Here is a 7,101-nt window from a genome sequence, read left to right on the forward strand (position 1 = left end):
CATGGGAGCTTACAAGAAGCGGATCCGAGATGATGTGGGTCCCGGTTTAGTCCAACCCGCAATACCTGCCACTGCCACATTCGAGCTGAAGGGGCACATCTTGACTGCACTGAAGGATATCCCATTTTTTGGGAAAGATCATGAGGATGCTTTTAAGCATCTAGATGAAGTCAATGACATTGCGGATTACTTCAATGTCCCAAATGTCAATAGAAGCACCGTCTTGCTTAGGATGCTTCCCATTACTTTCAAGGGAGCTGCTAAAGAGTGGTTAAAATCACTTCCACCGGGTACAATCACCACTTGGGCTCAAATGCGTGAGCAATTTCTGGACCAGTTTTGCCCACCATCCAAGATAGCTAAACTCAAGAAGGCAATAGCCAACTTTGAGCAACAGCCGGGGGAGTCATTATACGAAGCATGGGAGCGGTACAAGGGCTTGCTTAGAAATTGCCCTCAGCATGATCTAAATGTGCAACAAGAGATGTCGATTTTCTATGATGGGGTCAACGTTATGATGAGACAACTCCTTGACTCTCAAGGACCTTTGACAAAGAAAAATCCAAGGGAGGTCAAGGAGCTGGTTGAAGAATTCGCGAAGCACTCTCGCGAATACCACAACCCTAGGCAAGATGGAACCAAAGGCGGTGGAGGGGCCCAAACTGAAGAAATAGCAGCTGTAATGGCCATGCTGAATAATTTGGATTGAAGGATGACACAAATGGACTAGTCAATTCATGACATAAGAGTGGGTTGCGAGAGATGTAGTGGTCCACACTTGACCAAGGACTGCAATCTAGATGAGTTTGGGAACAGAAAAGCTCAAGTGTGCTACTCGAGTAGGGATAAGTTTGATGGGGACTGGAGGAAACCAAAGAAGGAGTGGCTTCCATATGAAGAGTATAAGAAGCAAAAAGAATAGAAGTATAGGCAGACAGGTCGAGGCTTCTATCAAAAGGAGCAGCCACCAGCTGAGAAGAAACCCGATCTAGAGACCATATTGATGAAGTTTATGGAAGCTTCGGAAAAGAGACACGATGCCACTGATTCTACTATTATTGAACTACAAACTTTAATAAAGAATCAGCAAGCCTTCGTCCATAACCTTGAAGTACAATTTGGTCAACTAGCCACTCTGGTTCATGAAAAGTTGTCCCCGAAGAATCCCGAAGTGAAGACCCAATCTCATGTAATGGCCATCGGTACTGAAGAAGAAGCAATCTCTGAGTTCCTGGAGGCATTGGAAGAAGAACCACAGCAGCCCGATCCAAAACCAAAGAAGCCAAAGTTCGAAAGTGAAGGGGTTGCTGAAACAGCTTCGCCACGACGTGGCTCTTGTTTAAACAAAAAGTTTCTGAGCTCGTTCCGGTTTATCAGCCGCCTTTGCTGTTTCCATCCCGAGCTGCACTTAGTCTACTGGAGAAGGAACATATAGAGCTAGTCAAACATGTGAAGGGAATCCCAATTAATATTCCCTTTGTCGAATCCTTATCCAAAATTCCCGAGTATCAAAGTTTACTGCAAGCCTTGATAGACAACCGTAACCAATTAAAGAATAATTCTAAGGTGATTCTAAGTGAGCAAAGCCCAAAAGTTGTGCTGGGAGAGATACCAAAGAAGATGGGGGATCCTGGACGCCTCACTCTTCCGTGTGAGTTTGGTAATAAAATGAAGGTTAATGCTTTAGCCGATTCTAGGGCTAGCATTAATTTGATGCCTTTTTCATTTTTATCAAAAATTGGAAATTCAGAAGATGAAGGCTACAAAAATGACGATTCACATGGTGAACCGTTCAGTGACACAACCCAGAGGCATCGTGGAGGATATTTTGGTGAAAATTGGAAAATTTGTTTTTCCAATAGATTTTGTAATGTTGGATATGAAGGAAGATCCCGATGTCCCAATTATCCTTGGTCGTCCATTGCTTAACACTGCTGGAGCTCTTGTTGATATTCGTGAGTCTAAGCTCACTTTGAGGGTTGGAGATGAAAAAGAAATTTTTAGAATGCAAGATGACTTCCAAGAGGATCATGTTCAAGAAGAGGTGTTCACAATTAATGAAGACAATGAACTAGAAGATCTAGAAAGGCTTATGGAAGAAGAGATCAAGACAGTTCATCAAGTAAAAAAAAAAACAAAACCGAGGGCATCTGTTCCATATTTGGTTGAAGTCATAGCTTACAAGAGTCCACATTTTTGGGTGAGAAAAGAAGATGAGGGGATAACAAGTGATGAAGAAGAGGTTACTTCAAAGGTGACAAGGCAAATGGTGAAGGAAGAGACAAGTGGTATGGAGATGAAAAGTGAAGAAAAATTCAAGACTTAAGGGATTAAACGCAAGCTTGAAGAAGAGGTCAAAGCTAAAAAAGAGAATTCAAAGAAAGCGTACAAAAGACGAGTTCAAGCTTACAAGAGCCGTTTTAAGGAACAAAAGGTCCATTTGGTGATGGACTCTTCAGAGGATTCAATGTAGGAGGCACGGAGTCCAGCTCAAGACTCCAAGAAAAAGAAGCGCTTCTCGGGAGGCAACCCGAGCTTGGTTTGCATTTTCTTTTCTTTTAATTTTTGAGTTTTTAATTAGGAAAGATATCAACTCATCGTCTAATAACTGATACTTAGTAAAGAATTAGCTGTGGGGAGCTTTAATTAATAAATAAAATGCAAAGTAGTTAGTTAAAATGTGTGATTTTACACAATTTTTGCGATCAGACATACGCCACGTCGTGGTTAAAGAGTAATTACGGGATCAGATGATTTTTTTTTAACACAGCTCATAATGTTTCAAAGTCCACGACGTGGCAAAGCCAGCCACGACGTGGCCTTTAAAAAGTCACAGGGGGGACCATTTCATAAAACCCTTTGACCGCACATTCCCCATTCTCCATTTGCATGCTGCCTCACGAACGGAAACAAGAGGGTACCCACAGTCGATTTCTTAATTTGTATTCCAAATCCTTCGAATTTCTTGTCGTCTAACTCCATTTGGTATGTATTCTACCCATTAATAGTAGTTATTTCTTACAATTCTACATTTTCATGGTTAGGGTTTATCTGAATAATGAGATTCACGAAATTGGTTGAAATTAGTTGTTGATTCTAGGTTTCATGTCCTTTGAATATCCATAGGAACAAACCCCAAGCATTGTTTTTGGTTGAAATCACATATAAAGTAACCGATCTATACCCATGTCCCGACTGCGGTCCACGACGTGGCGAGCTTCTCCACATCGTGATTTCTGGCAAACAGTTTTATTTGAATGTTTTGGGTGTTTGTTGCTTTGGTTTAATTTTATATGTAGAAATGGGACCTCGAAGGGCTATTCCACAGGAGGAAAATCCTATTGATGTGGCGACTATACATCCTTTATATCAGTTTCCACAAAACATTCCCCTACCGTTGTTGACTACATATGAAAATCGGTTGGGATGGTTGTACAACAGGGAATTTGCAATAGCTCCGATTATCGATTGGGGATGGCACGGTGGTGTGGGAATGGTTGCTGAATTAGAACGCTATTGTACGAAAACATACAAAGGGGATCATTTTTCTTTCACTTGTCACGGGTGGAGGAATTTGTTTGCAATTCAAGAACCCGTGTACCAGGAGTTATCGGTGGAGCTTTTCTCTACCGTATGCTTCGAGGAACGCACCATTGACTTTACTTACAACCGGGCGCTTGTGTTCCGCTTGGGTGGTGTTTATAGGGAATGTAGTCTTTAGGAATTCGCTTGGCGGATGGGACTTTATACCGAAGTGGAGACTCAATCTCCGTTTTTCATACCATTCCTACTTGGATGTGTTCGGGATTTTAATCCCGGTATTATGGATGTCCAGTTCTGGTGGAGTATTTCCAACCATGAGTATAATACTCGTGACTCGAGTGAGTCACAAATTCGGAATCCTGTTTTCCGATTTCTACATCGCCTTATCACTTTTTATATAAATCACAAGCATCATGGTGATAAAGTCCCTATTCAGAATTTGTTTTATCTGTGGACTCTTATTACCCCTGGGGTTTGCTGTGATTTACCGTATATGTTGGCGAGGTTCATGGGGAAGAAAGCAGCTAATTCTAGGCCCGGGAGTCCGATTACGGGGGGACATTTGGTTGCTCGCCTTGCTAGGTCGTATCATATTTTGACCCACGACTTTGTGAGGAATCTTACCCGGTTCCCGGACACTGATTTAACCATTCAAGTCTTGGGAGTTATGCGGGCAATGGTGAATGTCGGGGTGGTTTTGTTATACCGCCGATAGTTGAGGATCAGGAGGAGGCGCAGCCAGGGCAGCAACCACCAGCCAAACCGCGGCATCGAAATGTGCGAGCTAAAGGAGAGATGGAGAGAGAGCGTGCTGCTTCACAGCATGTACAGGGAGTGCCTACCGACTCTTTTCAGAGTCGGGTGGGAACTTATTTGGATAACCTCCGGGGGCATGCTATTTATCATACTCAACTTACTGAGGGTATTTATTCGCATTTGGGTGTGACCCAGCCACCTTCTATGCCACCACATTATCCTTATTTTCCAACATGGGAGGAGCTTTGGCATCCGCAGAATGACGGGGCAGGACCAAGTGGAGCGCAGGGACAAGGAGATGATGATTGATTTTCTTTTCTATTTATTTTCTTTTGTTTTGTTTAAGTAGTGTTCTTTTATGTTTGAATTTGGTTTGTAATGTAAGACTTTGTTGAACTATGATGTTACTCTTTTATTTCTTTTGGGTTGCTCCGTTTTTCAGATTAGCATTGGAATTCTCAGGAGCATATAAGGTTAAGTCAAGAGTCGTGTTTGTCTAGTCAAGTCAAGGAAACTTAAAGTCGTGAGTTGGAACCCACAATTCAAGATAAGTGTGGGGTACGTTAGTAGGAGAGAGGTTACAGTTGGGAAGTATATTTACATAGAAGAGTCTTAACCCATTTAGACACTGGTCAAGCTGCTAGGATGAATAAAGCAATGAGGCATTCTTGTTGATGTTCAGTTTCCACGACGTGGGCTCCTTACACCACATCGTGGCTCTCATACAATTTGAAGAATTAAAGCAGCCTTTTGTTCGCGTTTTCATCTAATATCACGACATGGTACTCTTTGCCACGACGTGTATCAGTTTATCCTTTCCCACATTTTTCTACTTACTAGCACCCACTTTGAAGAATTGAAGTTTCGAATCATGTTCGTGGTTTATTTACATATTCATCCAGTTCTACACCAACTTTCTATTTTTGAGAGGTCCATATTCAGGATGCACGTTTTCCACACTTTTGGAGATGTTTACACCGCTATCCCAGGGGAGTCTGTTCCTTTTTCTCCCTTTTCTTTAATTTTGATTTATTTTATGCATACAATGAGGGCATTGTATGAAATAAGTGTGGGGTAGGGGTAGAAAAAGTAAATTGCTAGATAATGATAGAATTTGATAGTAAAAATTTAAAATTTGAAAATTGAAATTTTTAATCATTGAATCTAGTAATAATAATTTGAACTGTAGGTGCTAGTGTTATGTCGGATGATCCGATAAAAGTTCAAATGTTTAGTTGAGCCAATACACGTTATAGTGCATTTGTGGCCTCCCTTATTTTAGTGAAATCATGGAACAAAAACATAACCCCGCTTGGTCTGAGGAATGCAATATGTTTAGCAGCCTAAACCTGAAATGTATCAAGGAAAATTATTATCCATAACCAATAAAGGTTGAGGTGCCTCTGCTTAAGCATGTAGGTTTTGAGTGAAAAAAGTGAGGTACATGTAATAATAATAAATAAAAAAAAGAGAATTGCGAGAAAAGTTTGAAGAATTTTGGAGCAATTAAAGTGAAGATCAAAAGATCAAAATTCCAACAAATTCAAAAAGTTGAAGATACCAAAAATCAAACAACAAGGTGGGGAATTCAAAGAAATCAAAGATCAAATTATCAAGGAAGTGAAGAATTCCAAAAGAGCTCCATAGTGGTATCATAGATTGTAATTCTAGATTATGTATGCTTAGGTTGCTCAACTAAAGATACCTTGAGGATAGGAGGTTTTCTTCGGATGGATTCGGAGGGTTGCATAAAATGAGCATTGTTCGGAAAAAGTGGGCGAGTGTTTATGAAGATTGTGAGTAATTAAAGTATGGGGGTACTTTAGGAAAATTTTAGACACAAATGCATGCGTTGAGGTCTTGGCATAAAGGCTGAGCTGGAGTCGGATTGTTCTATGTGATGTTAGTAATCAAGGGTTAAGTTTAAATTTGCTTGAGGGCAAGCAAAGCTTAAGTGTGGGGTATTTTGATATTGCCATATTTATACCTATTTTTAGGCAATATTTAAGTACAGTTTTATTAATAAGTTGATAATATGTTTAGAATAATGGTACTTATGACTTTAAATTGTAATTTTCAGTCAATTAAAAGTATTTTCGAAGAGAGGGACCAAAAGTGACAATATGTAGAACATGGGAGACTTGGAACACAAGAGATGAACAAATCCACGAAAATTCCTAAACTCACGACGTGGCCTGGCTAGCCACGACGTGGCATGAGAATTCTAGAAGATAAAGATCGCGTTATGGAGGAATCCTTGCCCGATAAGGATAACTTGGGGGCCATGACGTGGCCTGGATAGCCACGACGTGGCGCGAGATTTTGGAGGATATTTAAGCATTCTTGATCATTACCAAGAAGGGACTTTTTGGCTGAAGAAAGGAGTTCCAAAAGGAGATTTGGAGCAGAAGAAAGGTTCTGGAAAAAGGTTTTCAACACCAAAAGAGTGAAGGTCCATAATTTAGTTTAATTATTTGTTACCTAGGAACATGTTTTATTACACTTTGATTTGTGTTAATGTGTTAGTTGCTATTATGAGAAGCTGAATCTAGCTACTCTTGTTTGGCTAGATGAAGCTTCTAATTTATGAATAACTTAATTTTTATGGATTTATTTAGTTGGTAAATTGCTTGTGTTTGATTTGTAGTTACCTAGCATGCTTGTGGTTGTTTCTCTATTTGCTTGATTACATGTTCTGTGTAGCTTAGTGACCATTAACTGCATCAACTTGTCTACCTAATGATTTAGTGAACATTAAATTGTTAGAGCTAGGATTGACCAATCTTAGTTAGTAATTAGAGT

General features: G+C 40.2%; 1 non-coding gene across 1 annotated transcript; it reads right to left on the reverse strand.

The window, feature by feature from the left end:
• Window positions 1-361: 361 nt before the first annotated feature.
• Window positions 362-468, reverse strand: LOC145091093 (small nucleolar RNA R71). The gene has a single exon (XR_013701981.1). It is a non-coding gene; the product is annotated as a small nucleolar RNA R71 (small nucleolar RNA).
• Window positions 469-7,101: the final 6,633 nt, after the last annotated feature.

This window comes from Lactuca serriola, chromosome 2 (assembly GCF_051521515.1).
Source record: "Lactuca serriola cultivar US96UC23 chromosome 2, Lser_US96UC23_V15, whole genome shotgun sequence".
Classification (NCBI taxonomy): Eukaryota; Viridiplantae; Streptophyta; class Magnoliopsida; order Asterales; family Asteraceae; genus Lactuca; species Lactuca serriola.